Source organism: Lissotriton vulgaris, chromosome 3_1 (genome assembly GCF_964263255.1).
Source record: "Lissotriton vulgaris chromosome 3_1, aLisVul1.2, whole genome shotgun sequence".
Classification (NCBI taxonomy): domain Eukaryota; kingdom Metazoa; phylum Chordata; class Amphibia; order Caudata; family Salamandridae; genus Lissotriton; species Lissotriton vulgaris.
In genome coordinates, this window is record NC_141689.1 from 969,440,617 (window position 1) to 969,465,382 (window position 24,766).

Consider the following 24,766-nt stretch of genomic DNA (forward strand, 5'->3'; position numbering starts at 1 on the left):
TTTTAGTTCCCGGCGGGGTCCGCCGCCCCGGGTACCCTCGCCTATGGCGAGCTGACGGTTCGAGCCTCCTGGCCGATCCCGGATCTTCCCATACCGTGGTTGGGTCCCCCGCTCTCGGCATCAGTGTTGAGCCGGATCTTGTCGGCTGGCCTGCCTCCTTCTGCAGGCCCGGTTCTTGTGCGGAGGACGCTGCTTGCTCGGGGGTTGTGGCTTTGCTGCTGGGTTCCCGCAGGTCTTCCACGTTCTATGCCTGTGCCCGGCGCTGGGGTCCTTCTCGCGTTGGCGCGGTCGGCTTGGTGCTGTCCCCGCCTCCGTGGTCCCCTTGCGGGTCTTGGTTTTCCGGTCTGAGGGGTGTTCCTGGGGCGTGGCCCCTTCTTCCCTGTGGGCCCGGTGGGCGGCCTTGCGGGCCTTCCACAGTCCGGTGTTCGACGGCCTGGTTTCCCTGGTGGCTCGCTTGGCTCCGATTTTGTGTATCCTTCGACCACGGACGCTCTGCCGGTCTCCCCCTTGGGGGCTCGCTTCGGCGGCACATATCCTAATATTGGAACGTTACTGAGGAGAATTGCAGGGCCCCTGCGCAAGGGTGACTCGCAAATTCGTGAGGCGTTCCATATGTGGTCTCTCTCTCGTTCTTTGCGGTTCCTCACCTTTCAGGTGGTTTTTCCCTGGTGGCAGTGGTGTCTGCTGGGCGGATGGGCGTGCGGGGTCGTTCCTCCGCTCCCCGCCCTTCTTGCGGGTTTTGCCGGAGGGGGTTGTTCCTCCGGCATGTCCCCCGTGTCCTTCCCGGGGTTCCTTCCCTGGGGCCTCGGACTCGGGTGGTATCTTTACCGCTTTTCCCTGCCGACGAGGTTTCTCTCTTGTCCGTGCTGGTTGTTCGGCGTGCGGTTTTGGCTTCTCTTGGCCGCACGTCGTTACTTTCCCGGTGGGAAGGCCTGTTTTTGTGTCTTTTGGCCCGGTTCGTTCGGGCCACTAGCCCTCTTTCCACCTTGGTTCGCTGGCTTCCACAGGCTATCATCCCTTCCTACGCTTCGCTGGGTTCGGTGGATCCGGCGGTGGTCCAGGGTCGGTCCACGGGGTGTGGCCCGGCGTCCTGGGCCCCCTTCAGGGTGTCTCCTCTGTGGAGATTTGTCGGGCGTCGGCGGTGTCGTCCCCCGCCTTGTTCATGGGAATCTTTCGGTCCCGGGGGTCTTCGCTGGGGCCGTTCGGAAGGCAGGTGCTGCGGCTCCTGGCTGGCCTACTTTTCCTTTATATCTTGATTTCAGGTTTCCTGTGATCCCTGTTTTCTTGTCTTTGATTCTACTTCGACCTTGGGTTGGTCTCTCTGCACCACCGTGTGGTGTTGTTTTTATGGTGGTCAATGAAGCCTTGTTGGCTTGGGTATTTGCTCACTATGTAAATCATGTGGCGAGGAAGACTAACGAGGAGGTAATGCCCTGGTTACTTACCGGTAATCTTCATTACTCCGAGTATAGTCTTCCTCGCCACATGAGTTCCCTCCCCCCCTCCCTGTCTGGCTATCGGCTTCATTGTTTGCTTGGTAGATCAGGCTGTTGGTTGGGCCGGTCCGCCTCTTATAGAGGTCAGGTGGGACTGGTCGGCCATGTTGGGAGGGGGTGGGAGGTGTTTTCTTTTGCTTTGGAGGGTTCTGTTGTGGAGCTAAAGCTCACTATGTAAATCATGTGGCGAGGAAGACTATACTCGGAGTAATGAAGATTACCGGTTAGTAACCGGGCATCATCAGGAATGTCCTCCTTTTCATTCCAAGAATCACATTCTTCAGCACATTTTAATAATTCTTGGTCTACTGTTTCATCCATAAAGTCTAGTTCTTCTTTTTCTCGGTTTGGATTGCTTTCAATCTTAATTTCAAATGAAATTGTATTTTCTTTTTGCTGTGCTTCCATTTTCTTGCTGTATATTGCATTAAAAAAAATATATCAGTGGAGATAGGGCACTGTTGGGTTTAAGTTCAGACATGTATTTGTGAGTTTTAAACAGTGAAGTAATCTTTGGGCAGTGCATGGTTTCAGACAGGAAGTAGAACTATTAAAAAGTGTCTGTGATGAAGCCTAAGTAAATTCATAATTATACCACAGAAGCCTAACTCAATCAAAAATTTAAATAATTAAGTCTTTCTCAATGACTAACTCTTATAGAGGGACAGTATGTAACTATCTGAAAACGTTTTCCTAAATTAATTTAAGGTGCATAACATAGTTCTCCTTTCAAATGTTTTAAATTATATCTTACCTTTGAAAAAGAAGTTAAAGTTGACAGTGAAAATGCTCTTGAAATGTACTTCAGGAAGTAGTAGTCAAAATGGCTGTGTTTCTCTCTCTTTCTTGATATATATTCAGGTACATAACCAATCAAATGTCTTGAAATAATAGTAGAAAATGAAAGTAACATTTTAATTGGTTGTCAATTCTAACACTTCATATGTGTTTTTGTCATGTAATTTACCTCAGGATATTTAGTCAGCATAATTTTCTCAATGGAATTTCATCAAATTTGGGTAAATGGTAGGGACTGCTATGTAGTAGGGCCTATTCTATATTTGATGAAAGTGTCTGCAGTGGTTTTTCTGTAAATTACTTTCCCACCTTTTTTTAGCGAGCGCTCACCGGTGCGTGCCCCGGTACGCGTACCGGCAGCGTTACGGGAGTCCTCCATTTTGTGTATCGGTAGAATTGAGACACAAGATGGAGGGGAAACAATGTTCGGAATGGGTAGAAGGGGGCACGGTAGACACTTTCTGACCCTCTAGGTTTTCTGAAGGGGGCTTATGACGCTCATATAGGCAAAAAAAAAAAAAAATCGCGTCGGAGCGCCTGGTACGCGCACCGGTAAGCGAACCGGGGAGAATACTTTGGTGAAAAATAGTGAAAAAAGTTACAAAAAGAAAAACGTTTTGAATGATCAGAGGTAGGGTAGCTCTGAAAAGAGCTATTGGGTTCTGTGGCTAATTTAGGTACCTACAAGTAGGTTCCAATGCACAGTTTTAAATTCAGGTGGAATATTCTATTCCCCTCATCAGAGAAGTGCACACCATCTCCTCTGTAGATGTCTTGCATGTTGTAACGCAAGTTATTGTTGTATATTAAACCCATTCTAAAGTCTCTCATGTAAGCAGAAACAGATTTATTCACATGTTTCCATGCTTTCTCAAATTGTGGAAAAAATTGGTTGGACCACTTCCATTTCTGTCTTTGGCATATATTGGAATATACCAAGGGAGTTTGGGGAAAAAGTGTCATCAATTGATTAAAGGTGTCCTTTAAAAGCATTTCCAGACCAACCCCAGTCATAGTCCCAAAATCATTTCCACCACAGTGCACTATTAAGAGGTCAGGGTTTGGCAGATGCATAAAAAAATTATATTAAAAACATGTAAAATATATTTTTCATTTAAAAGAATAATACATTTTACAGATTTTGATATTTGCAATAAAAAAACATTGAAATTCACTGAAAAAAACATAGGTTATAGACCATATATAGTTAGGAATTAGCATTTACAAAACCTTGAAAATTCACTGAAAAAAACCATAGGTTATAGACCATATATAGTTAGGGATTAGCATTTACAAAACCTTATTTTACTCACACAAAACGGAACTTCGCCCCCCTCGTATGGAGTTGGTGGAAGTGCCCAGTGTGGATCAGGGTGAGATGGTGCAGCTGGATTATGTGGCGGACACCTCGGAAGAAGGGTAAATTCGGGAGGGGAGGGGGAGGGAAGGCTGAGGGCAGTGGTGTAACGATGTTGCTAGTGTGTTACAGGAACGCCCACGACACGGAACGCCGAGAGTGACAGCCCCCCCTTCTCCACTGGTTAGGCGGCGGGATCCAGTGCAGACTCCAGCCTTGACGCCAGGTAAGCACGGTGGCGGAGAGGGGAGTGGGTTGGGCGTGTGAATGTGTCGGTGGGAACGGATGCTCGAGGGGGGGACTGGGGAGTGCGTCTCAGCAAAGGGCGGTATGTGAAGGACACAGGAGTGGGCCCGGCTAGGGCGTCGTCAGAGGGCGCCGGGGGGTCTGGGGCCGGTAAGGCAGACGGAGGTGTCGGTAGTGCCGGTGCTGGAGCGGCCAAGATGGGCGAGGGAGCCATTTGGGACAAAGGGGGTAAGGAGAGCTGTGATGTTCCAGTGCGCAAGCTTCCCTACATGGCAATTCCAAAGCCACTGGGGGCGCACCTGTCACTGGTGACTAAGGAGAAAATATGGAAAGGGGAGAATGTGGAGATCCTGAAGCTCCTTCACAGGGAGCTAACGGCGAAGGAAGGGTCAAAGGAGGAGGACCAAGAGGTGGCTAGGCGACCCAAGGTCCCCATGACAATTGACAACTGGTCAGCGGGGTTTCTGATATTCGCCAGCGTGTATTGCGAGAAATACCCGGACTGGGCCGTAGCGCTTTTTAAGTACAAGGATGTGATCAGGCAGGCGCATATGGGGGGTATGCCTGGCGCACTATGTCGAAGAGTCCTGGGCGCGCTTGGCTTCGGATCCGGAGGCAAAGTGGGGCGAGATTGATTCAGACTTGTACCACCAGACCATGGGGGGGCGAAGTTCGGCAGGACAATCTATACGGCCAGCGGTCTCCTGCTTGCGCCGTGCCCCTTTTCAGCCCGCCACACCTGAGGGGGGGTGGAGCAGGGAGAAGTTGCCGCAAATGCCACAGTTGGAGAATGTTGGGATTTCAACAAAGGCGCGTGTGGCAGGCAGTGTAGCCGCTTTCAGCATGAATGCTCCAAGTGCGGGAAGAGACACCCAGTGGTGCGATGCTGGGGATTCGGGGGGGTGCCCAGGGGCAGCAGCCCGCGGTGGCCAGGGCTCAGTCAGGGGGGTGGTGGTGGAAAAGGGGGAGTTGGGCTGTTGGAAAAGGTTCATACGCCGGTTAGGCTGGAGCGTCTCGAACCCCTCTTAGCGTCTTATCCGTGGACGGAGGATGCGCCCACGTTGTGATGGGGTTTTTGAGAGGGTTACTGGCTTGGGTACGAGGGTTCGCGGATCGCCAGGTGGGCAGAGAATTTAAAATCAGTCAATGCGCACAAAGGGGTTGTGCTGGAGAAGTTGTTCAAGGAGATGAGGGAGGGCCGGATGGCGGGTCCCTTTCGGGACGCGCCCATTCAGGATTTGATTATCTCGCCTATCGGCTTGGTGCCCAAGAAGGAGCCCGGCCAATTTCGCTTGATACAACACTTGTCGTGGCCCGAAGGGACATTGGTGAATGACTATATATCGGCGGAGCTGACGTCGGTGTCTTACTCGTCCGTGGATGTGGCGCTGAGGCTGGTGGCAACGGTGGGGGCGGGCACCCTCATGCCGAAATGTGACATTAAGTCAGCGTTCAGGCTGCCGCCAGTACATCCGGCCAATCACCAGTTGTTGGGGATCCAGTTTGACGGGGGCATTTTTGTGGACAAAGCATTGCCCATGGGCTGCTCGATATCGTGCTCATTATTTGAGCGCTTCAGTTCCTTTTTGCACTGGGCTTTTTCCTGGCGCACAGGCTCAGATACGGTGACGCACTATCTTGACAACTTCTTCTTGGTGGGACGGCCTGGTTCGACGGACTGCCAGCAGCAGGAGTTGGACCCAAGGTTGTTTCACTGTCAATGGCAAGGAAAGGGGGGCATGGGATGGCATGAATTACTGCCGGCATTGAACAAAGTTGTCAGGGGGGTGTGTCCGGATGTGGGTGTTATTCACTTGGGGGAGAACGATTTGGTCCAGTGCAAAGGGTTAGCGTTGGTAAAACAGATGAAGAGGAACCTGTTTGAAATACGGCGCAAGTGTTCTGAGTGGCAGGTTTGGATGGGAGCAGAGAGGCCAGCGGCCATTGATAAGACTCGGAGGAAAATCAACAGGGAGATGACGGTTTTCTGTGACAAGGAGGGGATGGGTAGGATGGAACATCTGGAGCTCAGGTCTAGGGCAGTGTATTTCTTTAGGGAGGACGGTGTTTACCTTTCTAGGTATGGGATGGAAGTCTACATTGTTCAGTTGAAGGAGGCACTGGACAAGGTAATTGAGGTGCGCAGGTATCCAAAAGTTCAGGTGTCCGGGGGGGGGTCGAGAGCCGTTAATATGTCTTTCGAGTGGCGGTTGTTTTCTAAGTATTGGGGGAATTTTAGGAGGTCTGGTTTGTACCGGGGGGTTAAGTACAAGAAGTTATTTAGCTAGGTAGGGAGGTAAGTTGAAAATTTAAATTTGTTTCATGTTTGCTGTTTGGGGGGAACCATGTTTAGGGGAGGGGGTGGGGGTTTGTTAGGAAAAATTATATTTAGCGAGGTTTAGTTTTGTACGGCACAGGCCAAGGGAGTTTTTTCTTTGTTAGGTGCCCCTGCTTCAATAAAGCGGTCTTTGACACACCATAAAACGAGTCTGTGGTCGGTGCTGCCCCCCCCATCCCCAGTGGGCCCCAAACAGATAGCATTCCAGACTGGGATAGTGCAGCGACAGCATGGGTGATGACAAGCTCCCCTGCAGTAAAGAGCAAATGTCACGCAAGAGACACTCCAACAATGAACAATTAAGTAGCTTGCCTGTGTTTGGGTAGCCTGTTTCCACCATACGGAAGGACACAGCATTCCAGCAAAGGTGAATGAGCACACTACTACTGCAACGCTCGGGTCTTCTTGCTGCAGATGTGTGAGTAAAGTGTGTGAGTAAGTGCTTTAGTGTGAACATGTATCAAGCAGTGTTGAGAAGCAAGTAAAAGCATATTTGCTGCAAATAACATATGTATATGGTATTTCTCCAGCGTGGGCCTAGCCAAAAGGCGGTGCAGTGTTGTCAAAGGCATGCTTAAAGTTTTAGAGTAACAGGGGAGGAAGTTGAGTTGTGTATGGATAATGCATTGTAATATAATGTTCTATAAAGAGATGAGTCTTCAGCTGTTTCCAAAATTGGAGCAGCATTTTGGAAGTCCTGATGGATATGGAGATGTTGTTCTAGATCCTGGGTACATAGATGAAAAATGCCTAGTTTTTTTCACATAGCCATCAGATTCAAACCGGAAGCTGAAAGCCTAGTACCAGAGGTGTGCATGTGCCTGTTCAGCGGGCGGTCTACAGACCAGCCCCAACAGAGCAAGAGAAATGGGGATTTTGCTGTAGGGAACATTTTTTCAACTATGTGCATGCTGACCTTGGTCCTGCGTTACTAAATGAACGAAGGAGGCAGAGGAGGCACATAGAACAAAAACACCTTCTACCATCTTCCTGTCTCCAGCCCAGGACAGCCATTCAAAACACAGGCACCCAAGTAAGAATTATGAATAACAGAGAGCAATATCTCAAAGAAAACCAGATCACGTGGGAGTGGTGAGTAGCCAGAATCTTATAGTCAGGCATCCTTGTAAAACACCAGTAGTCTGCCTTTTTTAAAGTCCGGCTCGTGCCCATGCTGACTATGATGAATCAAAACAAAACAAAAAATGGTGGCAGGCATATTGGAATGGCACATTTGTGCGAATGAGTAGGCAGAAAGATGTACTGAAGGAAGGGAGAAAGCATCAGTGGCCACAAGTAAGGCATTGCTAGTTAAGCAAAGGAAATTAAAGTAACAGGCATTTTGTTACAAAAATAAATCTATAAGATAATACACATGAGAAAATGTATAATATGATAGCAACTGATGCCCATTCCATTACAATACCAGCAGTTCAGGAGACTGGCAGGAATGGCAGACAGAAACGATGCAACTTAACTTTTCCTCAGTTTGGGTTTTGACACATATATTGATGATGTGGAAAAGGCTCGGCAAATGACCCTGATTAAACGAAAAGTCAAAGTCCCTGCAAGGGAAGACCAGAGAATGTCCCTAACTGAACAAAGGCATATAAAGGCAGTGATGCAAATTGTGATCTACCAGTTACAAGCTTGTAGCCTGAAAAGACAATCTCAGTTCACTTTGAGGTCAGTGAATATAAGCACCATTAAGGGGATTAAAGGTGGCTCCTGGACTGGTGACAAACAGAAAAGCACTGTAAAACACTACATATACAATTCACTCTCAAAACAATGCTGGGATGCGTGATCCACCAAAAAGTTTCAAGGATCAACATAGTGCATTTCAGCCACGACCCACAACAGTTAAATGATTTGGCAAGGATTACAGAAAACATGGTTGCTAATCTAAAAACTGAAGATAATATACATAGAAACGGGCAAGAAAAAGAAATATACAGTAAAGGGAGAATCACAGCAAGCATGTCAAGCAGAGTGCCAGAACACCACACCACCATGCCCAGTCGGAGAAGACGGTGCAGAGTTTGGGGCTGAGCTGGAAGAAGAGGCTGCAGGCACTGGATGACTTTCTCGAAGCAGATGAAGAACTAAGAGATAAGCAAACTTTTCAGCTTTTGATTGACTTAGTAGTGCATGGCGGAAGACTTTAATCCGAACATTTTCTACAAAAAAGACCAATCTCAAAGAAGCAGTGTGTGCATATTTTAACACCAAAGGGAATGTGGACTAAGAACAACACATTTTCAGTTCGGCATTCCAGTAGGGTGACCTTACAAGGCTAGAAAACCTGATACAGCGAAGCATTCAGTACAGATACAAATGAGTACTTAATTCGATTTGGGAACATGTCACCAATCATGACGTATCTTAACTTCAAAGGCCAGTTTAGTAAGGGAAACCCTCAAGAGCAGGGCTTTACATGGAAATATAGAAGTGCTGGTACTCACTCTGCAGTGTTCCTGCCTGCTCTTTAGAATTGCCAGTACTCTCCCATTAAATTTATGGCAGCAGTGCTGAGACGTGCAGGTACTACTCCTGTCAAGTGAAAGACAGTACCTGCCCATTTTAAACATTGCTCAAGAGTGTAAGAGCTGGTACCTGGCCAAAAATAAAACAAGACATTGAATGCAAACGAGGAGAGCAAAACAAAAACACCCTTCATATATCATCAGAGGGCACAAGGGATGGAAAAAATAGCAAAAAGTATTAAGAGCAAAGCAAGGTGTTAAGATGATGAAGCTTCGGTCATCACTGAAACATTTCAGCCGACGTGGCACACAAAACCACCCTCCAATTACACCCGCACTGGATGAGATGAATGAAGCAGCGGACTAATCTTGTAGATACAAGTTCACTCAAGCTGGGAATAGATGAAGAACCTGCATATTACATTAGGAGTCAAGCCTCACAGATACAGGGTGTGAAGCAGAGCGCATAGTCAATACTGTATCCAGAAAAGGAGAAGAGGAAACAAGCTGGAGAATATTCATCAGCATAACCACACCTTGGAAATCAGAACAAAAATACACCAGGGAAAGGTAAGACACATTAAAGGTGAAGGCGGGAATGGAGATTTCACGAGAGAGGAGCAGAGACAATTCCCCTACAAACTAAACGGAAAAAAGAGGCTCCTATCAGAATCATCAGCAGCAGTTATAAGACAGTCAGAGCTGAATAAAATTCACCATCTTCAAGCAACATCTCACTTGGGAGAGCATTCAGAAAAATAACCGAGGTCTGATGGCTTCACCACCACTGAAATACATTTATGATCCACAGAACATTACATGACTTTCTGGTGGATAAAATGAATCACCAATCGCTCCACAAGCGGGAGGCTTTTCACAGAGAAATAGTCTGACAAAAGCATCTTGGATCAACAGCATCAATAGCTAAACCGAAGCCAAGAAAGCATCTTTACTAACAATCACCAAATGCAAATTAGAGCCAGAGATCCACCCGCATCCTGAGACCAACACATTAGACTCTTGCAATTTGGTTCAACTCAACGCATCATGACAGCCGGAGCCACAAAGGAAAATAAACATTATGCCATCCCGGACAACAGGAACAGCCCCACTGACTCAAAGAACTTAGAGTTGTCAAGACAAAAGGCATCAAAAGACACCAAGGGTTTTTTCTTCAAGCTGAGAGGGAAATGTTGAGCCATCTTTTGTCAGGAGGAGAGATGTTATGTTGGTGATGTGTCATTTTTCACTATGTCATGTCAGAAGGACAATATGACCCTGGTGATGAATGCTGGGCAATGGACACCTCTTCCTGTGTGGGGATGGAGAACGACAGGAAGATAGATAACAAATGGCTTTCCAGACAAGTACGCATAAGGATCGAATGGAAGAAGTCAAGCTCCCCAGCAGTAGAGAACAAATGTAGACATTCAAACAATACAATAAAGAACAGATCAGTAACTTGCCTGTGTTTGCATATTCTATCACTTTCAAAATCTGTTGCCCAGTTCACAAAGCGCTTTATGGCAAGGGACCCAGCTATTTGATGGAAAAACGTATCCCTTATTGACCAATAAGGTGCTTAAGATCTATGAACAAGTCCCTACTCACCATACCACGCATCAAGAAAACCCGCTCAGGAGACCGTGCATTTACATTCCTAGCCCCCCCCCCCCCGTCTTTGGAATAAACTTCCCCTTTTCCTCTGAGAATGCACTGCCCACTACAAATTTAGGAAATTATTACAACTGAATGAGTTTAGCCTCTAGGCTTCTGCCTGACTTTTTTGCTCCCGCTATGCCGAGATATCCCTTTGGGGATGTTTCATGTGCATTATAAAACAAATAAATAAATATGCAATAACACAACATATGGTTACAGGCTTTGAAAGACTATCATGCAAATAGCTGTGTTGCTCAATAGGGTAATACTCTGTTTTACAGCACATCAGCTCAGAAACTTTCGAATTGTTATTTAGTTGCAAATTGCAGAGCCTATGGCACAACGTCTTGTGTAAATGACCTTGCTTTTGTGCCAGCTGACCATTAACCTGAGGCACCTAATCATTTACATCAATGAGAAGGTGCCACAGTATGCTGCTAAAGCCATACAGTCAGATTTCAGACCATTGGGCCACATCTGTGCAGTCTTGTAAATTTTCATGGCCTCAGACCTGCCAAGCACCTTTCCAACTCTCATAACAACCCGCTGGTAAAGATCTGGTTGGTCGTTTGTCCCAAACAGATGTGTGAAGTATTTTACCAAGAGAGGTCTGCACCTGTCACCAAGGACCCTAAACCTTGTCTCTGAGTAAAAATGCAAAGCAATAACTACTTTGCTAAAATGTGGTTAGTTTACTGGTACGCAGATATGCATACTAATGATTCCTGTGATACCAATGCTGACATTCAATATACTGGCCTAGTACATGCTATGCTTATGTCACTGCTCAGGATGTACCGCCTGCTCCTAAGGTACTGTGCACAGGGGCACTACCATTAGGGTTGGCCACTCAACAGATATTGGAGCCTCCTTTAGAATCTCTATAGTCTTGTTTGCAGATGCACCCAGCTGGGGCTTTCCCCTGCCCCAGACTCAGTTATTTTAATATCTTATCTTGGACCTTGTCTGGAGCAGGTAGCCAGCTGGATGAATAAGTCCTGCCAGAAACTCAATGGTTCAAAAACAGTATTAGTAATCCCTGGGAATAATTACAAGATCCAACAAGGTCTGGGCTGGTCTATCAGCTTTGGTTCCTCGCCAACCCCTAAATTAGTCATAAAAAACTTAGGGATGTGGCTTGAAGATACTTTGACCATGGAAGCCCAGGTCACAAAAACTGTGGCTATCTGTTTTGGAATGATAAGACTGCTATTCAAGATCCTACCATTCCTCCCTCAGACTTTGAGACAAGCGGTGATTCAAGCCTTGTACTGTCTTGTTTGGGCTATGGTAAATCCCTATAGCTGGGGGCCCCAAAAGGAGTTATCTGGAAATTGCAAGAGGTGCAGAATGCAGCTGCACGCTCACTCCTTGGAGTACCTAGATTGTAGTCAGTTAGGCAGGGACAAGCCCCTTCATTGGCTTCCCACTGCCCAAAGAGAGGAATTTAAATCCCTGTGCATTGTGCATCCGGCTTTGCAAGGCATGGCCCAGTTATCCTTCAACAACTGATCACTCCCTATACTCCGAATAGACCACTGCAGTCAACAAATTTACATGTGGCTTCTATCCCCACTATCAAATAAATGAGAAGAGGTGGTTGTTCCATCAGAATTAATGTAGCAAAGCTTTGGCACACCTAACCACCAGCTATTCATATGATAGAAAACGAGCTAGACTTCCCTAAAGTGTTTCACACCTGGCTCATTAAATAGCTTGAGGGGCTCGGTCCGCTCAGTTGAGATGCGACCTCTTACTCAGAGTTGGGATGCCTTCGGGTCGCCGTGAGCTCTATAAATTATGTAACTAGATAGAAATAGAAATAAACTGGTCATGTGATTATGACATTTTCTGGGATGATTAAGCGTACTTGGGACCAGCATGCAGCTGCTTTGGTGTGATTGTTTTTGGATCTTGGGGACTGTTTATGTTGATCTCAATTATGTGGTGCTGTCACCTCATTCAGTTACATATGTATTCGGTTCACAAACACATCCCTGACTTCCCATGCTTCATAAACCTCTGGCTGGCACATAATACAGATGCCAACATGCATTGTGCACTCGTTGAGAATAAAATAATGTAATGTCGGCAGAGTGGGCCGACATATGAAATAAATAAAATAAGTTAGTCGCAACATTTGTAAAAATGAATATCTTCCATTGTGTTCAACCCTTGTGTCAAAACTAAACAAGCACCAGCAGCATTTCCCCATTTTTGGCTCATTCCCATCCTCCAGGGCCTTTCACTACCTTGTAAAATTTCCACATTCTTCATAAGGTCGGATTCTGCCAGAAGCAGAATGGAGAATTAGGCTTAACTTATAATGGGGGCCAAAGTACTGAACAGTGCACCTATACTCTCTTCTTTTATGTCCACTTCTATAAATCTTACTGTGGTATATTAGTTCCACAATGAACAGTTATTTCCAAAATGGATACCTGTCAGGTTGAATAAAAAATTAAAGCATTTAAGGCTTGGAAAGATAATTTATGGTCCTTGCTATGCCAAGACATTTTATAATCCATTCTAAACCTGTGAAAGAGAAGCTTAGTGTTTCTTTGGAAGGTTTTCAGACATTTCAGCCAATAGCACAGGTACTAAAATGTTTTTGAGCGTATTACAGATGTAAATCACCAAGGCAGCAACTAAAGAAGCCTGTATTGATCCACTGGAATAAGACATTGAATATGTCAGCCCAAAGCTTACAGATAAGTGATTACACCAACGGTAACACCTGAGATAAGGGTGGGGCCTTATTCGCCACTACCGGGAGGCATCTATTGAGTGATGTTTGTTGTGTACTATGCTTTGGCCACTCAAACAGATTGACCCTGGTTCTCAATATGATCTTGTCTAGAAAGGAGCGGAAGCATGAGCTAGCTAGTAAGGGATAGCAGGGCTGTAAAACACTGCTATGTGTTTTTGTGTGCTATTGCCTGAATAATCATAATGGCTTTCACTACTGAATACCTATATTTTTAACTTCTTTGTACTTCATTGAAAGTGACTGTATGTGAGTCGGCATTTGGAAAGGCGCCAAATGAAGATTGGGTATTGCACCCAAACATCCACTCAAAGATATTGTCTGGTCATGTGTTCTTTCGAATGTCTATGTGCTGCTGCTGTTATTTGTTATCCTCATGGTTTACTGTTGATTGTTTGTTCAAAGAAGCAATAAAAAAGATATTTTATATATATATATATATATATATATATATATATACATATATATATATATATATATATATATATATACACACACACACACACACACAGTGGCAGCTGATACTTAACTGGCGGTTGCGGGTGGGCGGATGAAAACAAAACCACATACCTGCAGGCTGGGCATCGCCTCCCTGCCCTCTTCCGTCAACTACAGAGCAGGAAGCACACAGGCTACCCGACTCCCCTAACCAATAACTATGCTGCTGCCACCAGCATGACAGCAGCGTCGTTATTAGTCTAAGTGCCATGGTTTGATGCTCAGACAGGGACTGGGAGCCTGTGCATGTTGTCCACCCCTGCTGTGCAATTCTGCTGGGTGGAGAAAATGCTAGGTGAGCATGAATGTTTGGCTGGCCCAAGACAGCCGGCCAAACTGTCATGTGCACTTAAGAAAGTGCCCACCACTCCTCCCCCTGTTCTTGTGACCGCCAGCCCTGCCACCCCTAAAATGTGAACAAGCTGAGCCAGGACGAAAAAACAAAATGATAACATTGCGTTATGATCATTTTCTTTTTCTTTTTTGAACTGCTCACAGAACAGTGGGACGAAGCTTCTCACCCTTAGTAGAGGACCCGCCGCTGTGTATATATATCCTCTGATCATAATGTTCTGGTGACTACAAAATTTATTGTGGACAAAAATATGAAATTCCTAATACATGTTAGACTACCTTTCTCTTCAGGGGCACTGCAGAGGCAATGCAGCTCTTTCTAACACTCGTCTCATTGTTAGTTGCCTGGTCAGAGTTTATAACATCCTGTAGATGACAGCGTGATTCCTGATCTGACTTTTCTTCTGGGTGTTTTTGTTCCTTCTGGTGGGTCTGGCATAGTATAACCACTTGCTAACTTTTAGAAAACCCTCCTCCCAACAATAGTTCAAGCAGAAGTCAGTCACATTGAATATTACCTCTCAAATGCAAATTCTGTAAATCAGGGACTTTCATAAAAGGTGGACTGTTTTCTCCCAAATGTGCTACAGCGCAGGTAGACTGTCTGTATGAAAAAGTGTTGGCACAGATTCAGCTCAATCAAAGATACGTTCACTATTCATTGAAAATAACAGCTTTCCCAGCTTTCTCTAGATTCCCATACAGTTCTTCGGACCTTTACTAGGACACCTGATTTTTTACAAGATCATTTGCTTCTCTCAAACTGTCTCTCACTTTTGTACTTCAAATAGTTGATAAAGTACTGAATCTAGAAAATGGCTTATGCAGTATGCAGGCAATTCACTATCATGTTTCTTTTCTTGGTAGCTCCAGCTTTATCTTTTCAAAGAACATGGGACGACTACTCCAGGTCAGAGATTGGCGACTCAGAATCACTGTTTTCGATGGTGACATCCAAATAGGAATCATGCTCCAGAGACAGCGGGCTCTCTAGATTCGTACTGGATTTGTGCTCCTGGTTCTTTTGCTGTTGTGTTGAGCAGGCAAGGCAACTTTCATCAGCCTTCTCTTTTTGCTGTTAAATACTTGGCGCAGGTAGCAGGAGCAAGCAAGGTATTTGATCTTTTACAGGATAAATACACCAAGCATCTGTCTTATGCTTTTGTGGAATTTATATAGACTGAGCCCAAACACTTCTTGCCTCTATGTACAGATTCACAGTACCTTCACAGATCCTGCAGTCATTCACAGTGCTTCCATGCATGCTGGGCTGCAGGACTTTAGGAGACTCACAGCCTTTGTACCACCTCCAGACCAGCTGGAAGGCTCTTCAGTGGTGGACCTAAGAATAGAAAGAGGGTTTGGGTCAAGGTAAAAGAATGCAGTCTGACAGTTTTAAAATAGGTTCCAGGTTAAAATTGCTGCACAACTGCAAGGCAAGACACCAAAAGTATACACTTTCCTCAATGTCTGTTAAATTGGAGTTCGAATAGTGAAGTTCATACCGATTAATGTACGGATTTTCAACAATATTTATCAGACTAGAGTTAGAATAGTAAATATGACCCCTCCAATGTACAAACTTTCTCAAATGTTTGTTAGACTGGAGTTGGAATTGTAAATGGGATCTCCCAATTTATGCACTTTCTCCCATATTTGTTGGACTGTAGTCAGATTTATAACTTTGTCCCCCTGCCACAGCTCACCCAAATATACACATTCCCCTATGTTTGTTAGATTGGTGTTAAAATAGTAAATCAGATTCTCCAAAGTATGCACTTGTTTTCAAGTGTTTCTGAGACTAAAGTTGGAATGCTAGACTTCCCTAAAGTGTTTCACACCTGGCTCATTAAATAGCTTGAGGGGCTCGGTCCGCTCAGTTGAGATGCGACCTCTTACTCAGAGTTGGGATGCCTTCGGGTCGCCGTGAGCTCTATAAATTATGTAACTAGATAGAAATAGAAATAAACTGGTCATGTGATTATGACATTTTCTGGGATGATTAAGCGTACTTGGGACCAGCATGCAGCTGCTTTGGTGTGATTGTTTTTGGATCTTGGGGACTGTTTATGTTGATCTCAATTATGTGGTGCTGTCACCTCATTCAGTTACATATGTATTCGGTTCACAAACACATCCCTGACTTCCCATGCTTCATAAACCTCTGGCTGGCACATAATACAGATGCCAATATGCATTGTGCACTCGTTGAGAATAAAATAATGTAATGTCGGCAGAGTGGGCCGACATATGAAATAAATAAAATAAGTTAGTCGCAACATTTGTAAAAATGAATATCTTCCATTGTGTTCAACCCTTGTGTCAAAACTAAACAAGCACCAGCAGCATTTCCCCATTTTTGGCTCATTCCCATCCTCCAGGGCCTTTCACTACCTTGTAAAATTTCCACATTCTTCATAAGGTCGGATTCTGCCAGAAGCAGAATGGAGAATTAGGCTTAACTTATAATGGGGGCCAAAGTACTGAACAGTGCACCTATACTCTCTTCTTTTATGTCCACTTCTATAAATCTTACTGTGGTATATTAGTTCCACAATGAACAGTTATTTCCAAAATGGATACCTGTCAGGTTGAATAAAAAATTAAAGCATTTAAGGCTTGGAAAGATAATTTATGGTCCTTGCTATGCCAAGACATTTTATAATCCATTCTAAACCTGTGAAAGAGAAGCTTAGTGTTTCTTTGGAAGGTTTTCAGACATTTCAGCCAATAGCACAGGTACTAAAATGTTTTTGAGCGTATTACAGATGTAAATCACCAAGGCAGCAACTAAAGAAGCCTGTATTGATCCACTGGAATAAGACATTGAATATGTCAGCCCAAAGCTTACAGATAAGTGATTACACCAACGGTAACACCTGAGCTAAGGGTGGGGCCTTATTCGCCACTACCGGGAGGCATCTATTGAGTGATGTTTGTTGTGTACTATGCTTTGGCCACTCAAACAGATTGACCCTGGTTCTCAATATGATCTTGTCTAGAAAGGAGCGGAAGCATGAGCTAGCTAGTAAGGGATAGCAGGGCTGTAAAACACTGCTATGTGTTTTTGTGTGCTATTGCCTGAATAATCATAATGGCTTTCACTACTGAATACCTATATTTTTAACTTCTTTGTACTTCATTGAAAGTGACTGTATGTGAGTCGGCATTTGGAAAGGCGCCAAATGAAGATTGGGTATTGCACCCAAACATCCACTCAAAGATATTGTCTGGTCATGTGTTCTTTCGAATGTCTATGTGCTGCTGCTGTTATTTGTTATCCTCATGGTTTACTGTTGATTGTTTGTTCAAAGAAGCAATAAAAAAGATATTTTATATATATATATATATATATATATATATACAAATATATATATATATATATATATATATATATATATATATACACACACACACACACACAGTGGCAGCTGATACTTAACTGGCGGTTGCGGGTGGGCGGATGAAAACAAAACCACATACCTGCAGGCTGGGCATCGCCTCCCTGCCCTCTTCCGTCAACTACAGAGCAGGAAGCACACAGGCTACCCGACTCCCCTAACCAATAACTATGCTGCTGCCACCAGCATGACAGCAGCGTCGTGATTAGTCTAAGTGCCATGGTTTGATGCTCAGACAGGGACTGGGAGCCTGTGCATGTTGTCCACCCCTGCTGTGCAATTCTGCTGGGTGGAGAAAATGCTAGGTGAGCATGAATGTTTGGCTGGCCCAAGACAGCCGGCCAAACTGTCATGTGCACTTAAGAAAGTGCCCACCACTCCTCCCCCTGTTCTTGTGACCGCCAGCCCTGCTACCCCTAAAATGTGAACAAGCTGAGCCAGGACGAAAAAACAAAATGATAACATTGCGTTATGATCATTTTCTTTTTCTTTTTTGAACTGCTCACAGAACAGTGGGACGAAGCTTCTCACCCTTAGTAGAGGACCCGCCGCTGTGTATATATATCCTCTGATCATAATGTTCTGGTGACTACAAAATTTATTGTGGACAAAAATATGAAATTCCTAATACATGTTAGACTACCTTTCTCTTCAGGGGCACTGCAGAGGCAATGCAGCTCTTTCTAACACTCGTCTCATTGTTAGTTGCCTGGTCAGAGTTTATAACATCCTGTAGATGACAGCGTGATTCCTGATCTGACTATTCTTCTGGGTGTTTTTGTTCCTTCTGGTGGGTCTGGCATAGTATAACCACTTGCTAACTTTTAGAAAACCCTCCTCCCAACAATAGTTCAAGCAGAAGTCAGTCACATTGAATATTACCTCTCAAATGCAAATTCTGTAAATCAGGGACTTTCATAAAAGGTGGACTGTTTTCTCCCAAATGTGCTACAGCGCAGGTAGACTGTCTGTATGAAAAAGTGTTGGCACAGATTCAGCTCAATCAAAGATACGTTCACTATTCATTGAAAATAACAGCTTTCCCAGCTTTCTCTAGATTCCCATACAGTGCTTCGGACCTTTACTAGGACACCTGATTTTTTACAAGATCATTTGCTTCTCTCAAACTGTCTCTCACTTTTGTACTTCAAATAGTTGATAAAGTACTGAATCTAGAAAATGGCTTATGCAGTATGCAGGCAATTCACTATCATGTTTCTTTTCTTGGTAGCTCCAGCTTTATCTTTTCAAAGAACATGGGACGACTACTCCAGGTCAGAGATTGGCGACTCAGAATCACTGTTTTCGATGGTGACATCCAAATAGGAATCATGCTCCAGAGACAGCGGGCTCTCTAGATTCGTACTGGATTTGTGCTCCTGGTTCTTTTGCTGTTGTGTTGAGCAGGCAAGGCAACTTTCATCAGCCTTCTCTTTTTGCTGTTAAATACTTGGCGCAGGTAGCAGGAGCAAGCAAGGTATTTGATCTTTCACAGGATAAATACACCAAGCATCTGTCTTATGCTTTTGTGGAATTTATATAGACTGAGCCCAAACACTTCTTGCCTCTATGTACAGATTCACAGTACCTTCACAGATCCTGCAGTCATTCACAGTGCTTCCATGCATGCTGGGCTGCAGGACTTTAGGAGACTCACAGCCTTTGTACCACCTCCAGACCAGCTGGAAGGCTCTTCAGTGGTGGACCTAAGAATACAAAGAGGGTTTGGGTCAAGGTAAAAGAATGCAGTCTGACAGTTTTAAAATAGGTTCCAGGTTAAAGTTGCTGCACAACTGCAAGGCAAGACACCAAAAGTATACACTTTCCTCAATGTCTGTTAAATTGGAGTTCGAATAGTGAAGTTCATACCGATTAATGTACGGATTTTCAACAATATTTATCAGACTAGAGTTAGAATAGTAAATATGACCCCTCCAATGTACAAACTTTCTCAAATGTTTGTTAGACTGGAGTTGGAATTGTAAATGGGATCTCCCAATTTATGCACTTTCTCCCATATTTGTTGGACTGTAGTCAGATTTATAACTTTGTCCCCCTGCCACAGCTCACCCAAATATACACATTCCCCTATGTTTGTTAGATTGGTGTTAAAATAGTAAATCAGATTCTCCAAAGTATGCACTTGTTTTCAAGTGTTTCTGAGACTAAAGTTGGAATGCTAACACCTGCTCTGAAAAAAATATACATTTCCATCAATGTTTTTTACAATAGCGAAAATGGTTCGGTAGTAAAAGTAGGATCTGCTTTCATGGCTGCCCCCACTTTTTGCTGGTGTCATTCTGTTTTCTGACTAGTCTGACTGGGATCCTGCTAATCAGGACCCCAATCACTCTGCTCCCTCCCTATTTTGGACTTTAGTACCTTCCTAATTGGCTAATGGTGTACCCTTCTAAGTCCCTAGTATATGTCACTAAGGTACTCAGGGCATAGGTACACCAGGGGTTTCCCACAGGCTTCTACTTGTAATATGTCACCCGTGAGAGACCACTCAAACTGAGACTACAGGCCTGCCATTGCAGCCTGTGTAAGCTGGTACTAGCCCCACTCACAACAGATATACGTTTCCTTATATATGAGGTCACTGCACTTAAAACCTATAAGTCACCCATAAGGCAGGCCTTTCAATCCTGAAGGTAGGGTTCTTGGTTATAAGTAGGAGGGTGGCCAGCATGAGCAGGACAGCCCCTACAAACACAGAAGTTGATTCTCCAAGCTTTATAAGTGTGGTCAGCCATTGTATACATATAGTGGACATAGGGTCAATTGCATGATGTCTAACTATATAGTGGCTGCACTGAAACTGGTCATGTTTGGTATCAAACATGTTGGAATCCTACCCCAACACTGATTCCAGTGTTGCAAGCAGGATCCCATGTACTGGGGGGCTAGTATTCACAACCCTTTCCTTTGGTACTTCAAGGCTTACCTGTGGGTGGTTTTTCAGTTTCATCATGGGACAAGATTCAGATCTGAAACCACCTTTACTTCTACCATCTGGGCACTTTGGACTTCGCTTTGGTAACCAAGACTGCATCTGAGAAGACTCCTGCTGCTCCTGGTCTTGTCCTCCTGCCAGTCTTCTACATTGTCTGTGCCTGTGCTTCATCCAGGTTCTTCTCCAGGCCTATAGGAATCAAAGACAATTGGAAGAATCTCCCTTGGAGTGAAGGAATCAATCCCCTGCATCTGCAGGCACCACAACTGACTGGTCTGCTGCTCCTGACGTCCTCCGGACGTCAAAAGGCCCAGCAACACAGGTGGTGGTTCTTCAACTCTCTCGAGGCCTTCATTGTCTTCTCACCGAGTTTGAGGCCAGTATCCCTTGTCGGAACTGCTGGAACAGCACCCCTGTGCATCGCTTTGACTTGCCGTTTCTAAGGCTTGCTGAGTATCTTCTCCAGAGATTTTTGGGCTCCAACCTCCAGCATCTCTTCCTGCCAAGATCTTTGTCCTTACCACATCCTCTGCACAGTGGGCTTTCATCTTTGCTGAGCTGCCTGAGGTCTCCTCCCGACTCCTGTGCCTTTAGCCTGTGGATTCTCTTGAGGGTCTCCTTTGGCTCCAGTGGGCTCCCCTGTTTGCTGGGGCCCGCTCTGACTGCCCTGCACTCGGTGAGTCCCTTGGACCTTGCTGGACCGACACTGCACCTTCTTCCTTTTCCATGTCATTTGCTGCTGCTAAGGCTTGTTGGTGCTCTTGCCAGATACCGCCCCCCTGGTTCCTCACTTCCGAAGTGGGATAGCTTGTGAACGTCTTCCACAGCGTCGCCTCGTCCTCAAAGCTGCAGTGACAAGGTTACTGTCAACTCTCCTGCATCTTCCGTCATCAGTGGTCATTTATCTTCTGTGCCTCCTGGTCAGTCCTGAGTGGCATAGACTCTGTCTCCTCTGCTTCCAGGTACTCCTCTTCAAGAATCCACCCTTGGATTCCAATTGACTCTTTCGCCGTCTTCGCCTTCTACACTATGTGATTAGTACTTGTAAAACAAGCTGCTTAACACTGCTTCAGGACTAAGCCTGAAGGCTGCTCTCCACCGCTACCACTTAGAGAGCTTTCTATGGTTGTCTAAGACCACTAGAATCACCATAAGGGTTGTCTGGATTAGTGCAAGGTGCTTCACTTAAATAAGTGTGCCCCATATACTAGCTGAAAGCCCGAAACCGGTCCTAGGATGATTGTTTCTAGTCCAGGGAGGACCTGGCCTGGCAGTTCTGGCTGGACTGTTCCCATTTGGCGCAGGGTTAGGACTGATTTGCATATGGCTGGGTCCAAACTGGAATGGCATGATGAGCAAAAAAACGATGTATTTAGGCCCAGATCTCTGTACTGGGGTGAATGTATGACATTTTTCTGCATTCTGTCCATCAATTGTTCTTTTTCCATATACTAAGCCAGCCTCCTACAGGCTCCCTGCCCACCTATTTTAGGAATTTGCCCCAATTTTTTCTTCCGGTTAACTTGTTTCTTTTATACTAGTCTTTAACTCTATCATCGAAATTATTTTTAAACTTTCCAAATTTCCACCTTGCCCTTGAAAGATTGAATATGTGAATAAATCCCTACAGATAAAAACAGTAAAATCAGACCACTGGATGGTGTCTGCTTGCTTTCCCCTCTGAAGCAGCCCTCATATTGAACAATATTGAAGCAGTGATTTGAATGACGAGGACCCCCACAAACCTTGTACCACATGTTTTTTTATGGAGCCTGGGCACATGTCTTTTCTACTGTTTGGAACTCTGCTAAGTGCCACAAAAACACCACCAAGCTCTGCGGAGGTCGGCGAGCGACGGAGTCTATTAAGTTGCACTGCTCACACTGATTTTAAGTGCCAGGAGTTTGTCCTGCGCTGTAAAATCAGCACAGACGGCACTTCACATTGTCTCGGAGGGTGCTGCTGCTTTATGCCGCTCGAGTAAACATTCTACTCAAGTGGCAGCCTCCTCAGCGTGAGCGGCAGATTTCTCAGTGGGAGCGGTCATGACCTGCTGCGACAGCCTGCATTGAGAAATCTCCCCACGAGGAGGTCTAGCACGTGATTTTTTTCTCGTGAGCGCCCGCCAAACTACCGTTGGCGAGCCGCCCAAGAGAAAAAAACTCTTCAAACTCCAATAGCAGAGCAGATTTCTTTGCCCACCTCTGATCTGCGTCCCTCCTTATCTTGGAGAGAATCTCTCTTCTTCATGCTGCTATTAGACAGGTAATATAATTGGATAGTCTCACTGATACTGAAATACGGAATGTGTTACCGGCAGTGAGGCCACATCACAAGCAAATTCTGCAGACTTCTTGCAATGCCTAATTTCAGCCAGGTGTAAGGTTTTTAACTGTTAATAAAATCCTTTTCATTAGCCATTCAAACTAAAACAAATATGTAACAGTTGAAGTCATAAGAAGCAGGGTCACTGCAGTAATTACAGAAGGATAAAATACTATAATCTGCAATGCTCTTAATCACAATTAAAATAGGCTTTCAGTCACCCCACTTTAAAATATATTCATATGTCAGATTCAGATATTAGGTAATACATTTCTAATAAAATAAAGAATACTGTGTTGTATGGTGTTCTTTTCTGTGTGCCTATGCACAAACATCCTTGATCCAATCCTTTATGAACGATGCTTTTAAAAAGTCAGTTGTCTACAGTGGAATCAATGGTGAGCCACAAACATTTAAAAAGCTCAATTCTGAAGAAGGGGGGGCACTTATCAAAAGTAAAACTTCCCTTCTTGCATGGATACTTTTGGAAAGCAAACTGTCACTCAGCATTATAATGTAGATAACAACTTTATCTTCCCTGAATTGTGAAACTAAGTAGATAGTCACCTGTCGCAGGTCAATCCAGACTGTGAAGGTGTTTATTGTGCCATCTTTGAATGCAATCATGCACTCATATTTGGCAGAATCATCCTACGTATTTGATTAGTTTGATTGTTATACGAGTTTGCCTGTGTGACAAAAAACTTCTGCATTGGTAAAACTCACCTTAGTTTGTCCATTCATATGATTGCTTAACAGGTCACGCCACTGCGTCCTCTGCCTGAAAGTGACATGCCCTTCACTTTTAAATCAATATTTCCTGCAGCAGGATGTCAGACAGTTGTATGGCTCTGATGTTATCAAAACTAACAACTTACACTTAGTAATTTAACTTTCAGAGATGTATAAAGTCTGCAAATTTACAGCTATGCCCATTAATGGCACTCTCAAATAGAAAAGCTATTTTCCTAGTTCTGAGAGATGGCTTTGTGATTTAAATAGATCACAAAAACAAGCTGTGAGCCTACAGCACCGTGGTTCATACCTCAAATAAACCATGTAGCGACCTAGTAACTTCGTATTCAAAACCAGCTTGCAGTTTTTTTTCTAAACTGCACACATTTTCAAATCAATATTAATTCTGATTAATCTATTTGACTTAAAGCTATTATCATTGTTCAGAATTTTAAAGTCTAATCTTAATTTAATGGAGTACTAGTTATCCTGGACTGGATTGGATTGGATTGGATTGGAAGGAATGTTAGGTCTAAAAAGAGTGAAATCATATTAATATATTCTTTTGTGCCTGGTGGAAAATATATTGGCAGTGGCACTGCTCTGCCAAAGGCAGAAACCTCGGGAAAAGTCGTTGAGTATTAACTTTCTTGCAGACATGTGTTAATTAACTCGTGAGGAACCGTGCCAATGGCATCATGCCTCCAAAAGCGGGTAAGCTGGCATTTGTGTTACTTTTGGGTTATATGACAAACGTTTTTTTAAATAATTTTCGAAGAATTTCCTCACTTTGCCTTTACCCACAGGTCCTCCTTGAGGTTTGTTGATTTTGTTGTAAAAAATGGTAAATTTGGATGAGAAATATTTCTGTATTTGCTTGGTCCAATGACATAGCTGTGATTCCTCTATCAAAATGCCCAGCAAAGAGTCGCATTTTCCTTCTCTGTTATTGACGAACAGAATGAATAATAGTTCCTGGACACCTTTAGAGGAAATATTTGGAATGGGCCTGAAAAAAACTGTGAATTCTGTCTGTGAAGATTTTATGGAGAGCTTTGACCACACATTCTTCTGACTAGGAATAGAGAGAGATATTGTGCGATTAAAAGTGCTTACCACTGGATGGCATATTTCCTGTTTATGCAAACTGAAGCTTTGAGACGTTCCTATATATATTTCCAAAGGAAATTGTTAACCTGTGCCGACTGTTCAGTAAACTAGGAGTACTGGGGCACTAAAGTGATAATGTATTAGGGAATCCCTATCACAAAAAGAGTGTTTTTACTGTTTTTTTTACACAGTGCTGCTTTGCATTTCACCTTTCTGAAACAAGTGATGTAAGGGTAA

General features: G+C 44.4%; 1 non-coding gene across 1 annotated transcript; it reads left to right on the forward strand.

Annotated features, from left to right (window-relative positions):
• The first annotated feature begins 511 nt into the window (after positions 1–511).
• Positions 512–618, forward strand: LOC147727277 (U6 spliceosomal RNA). The gene has a single exon (XR_015309685.1). It is a non-coding gene; the product is annotated as a U6 spliceosomal RNA (small nuclear RNA).
• The last annotated feature ends 24,148 nt before the right edge of the window (positions 619–24,766 follow it).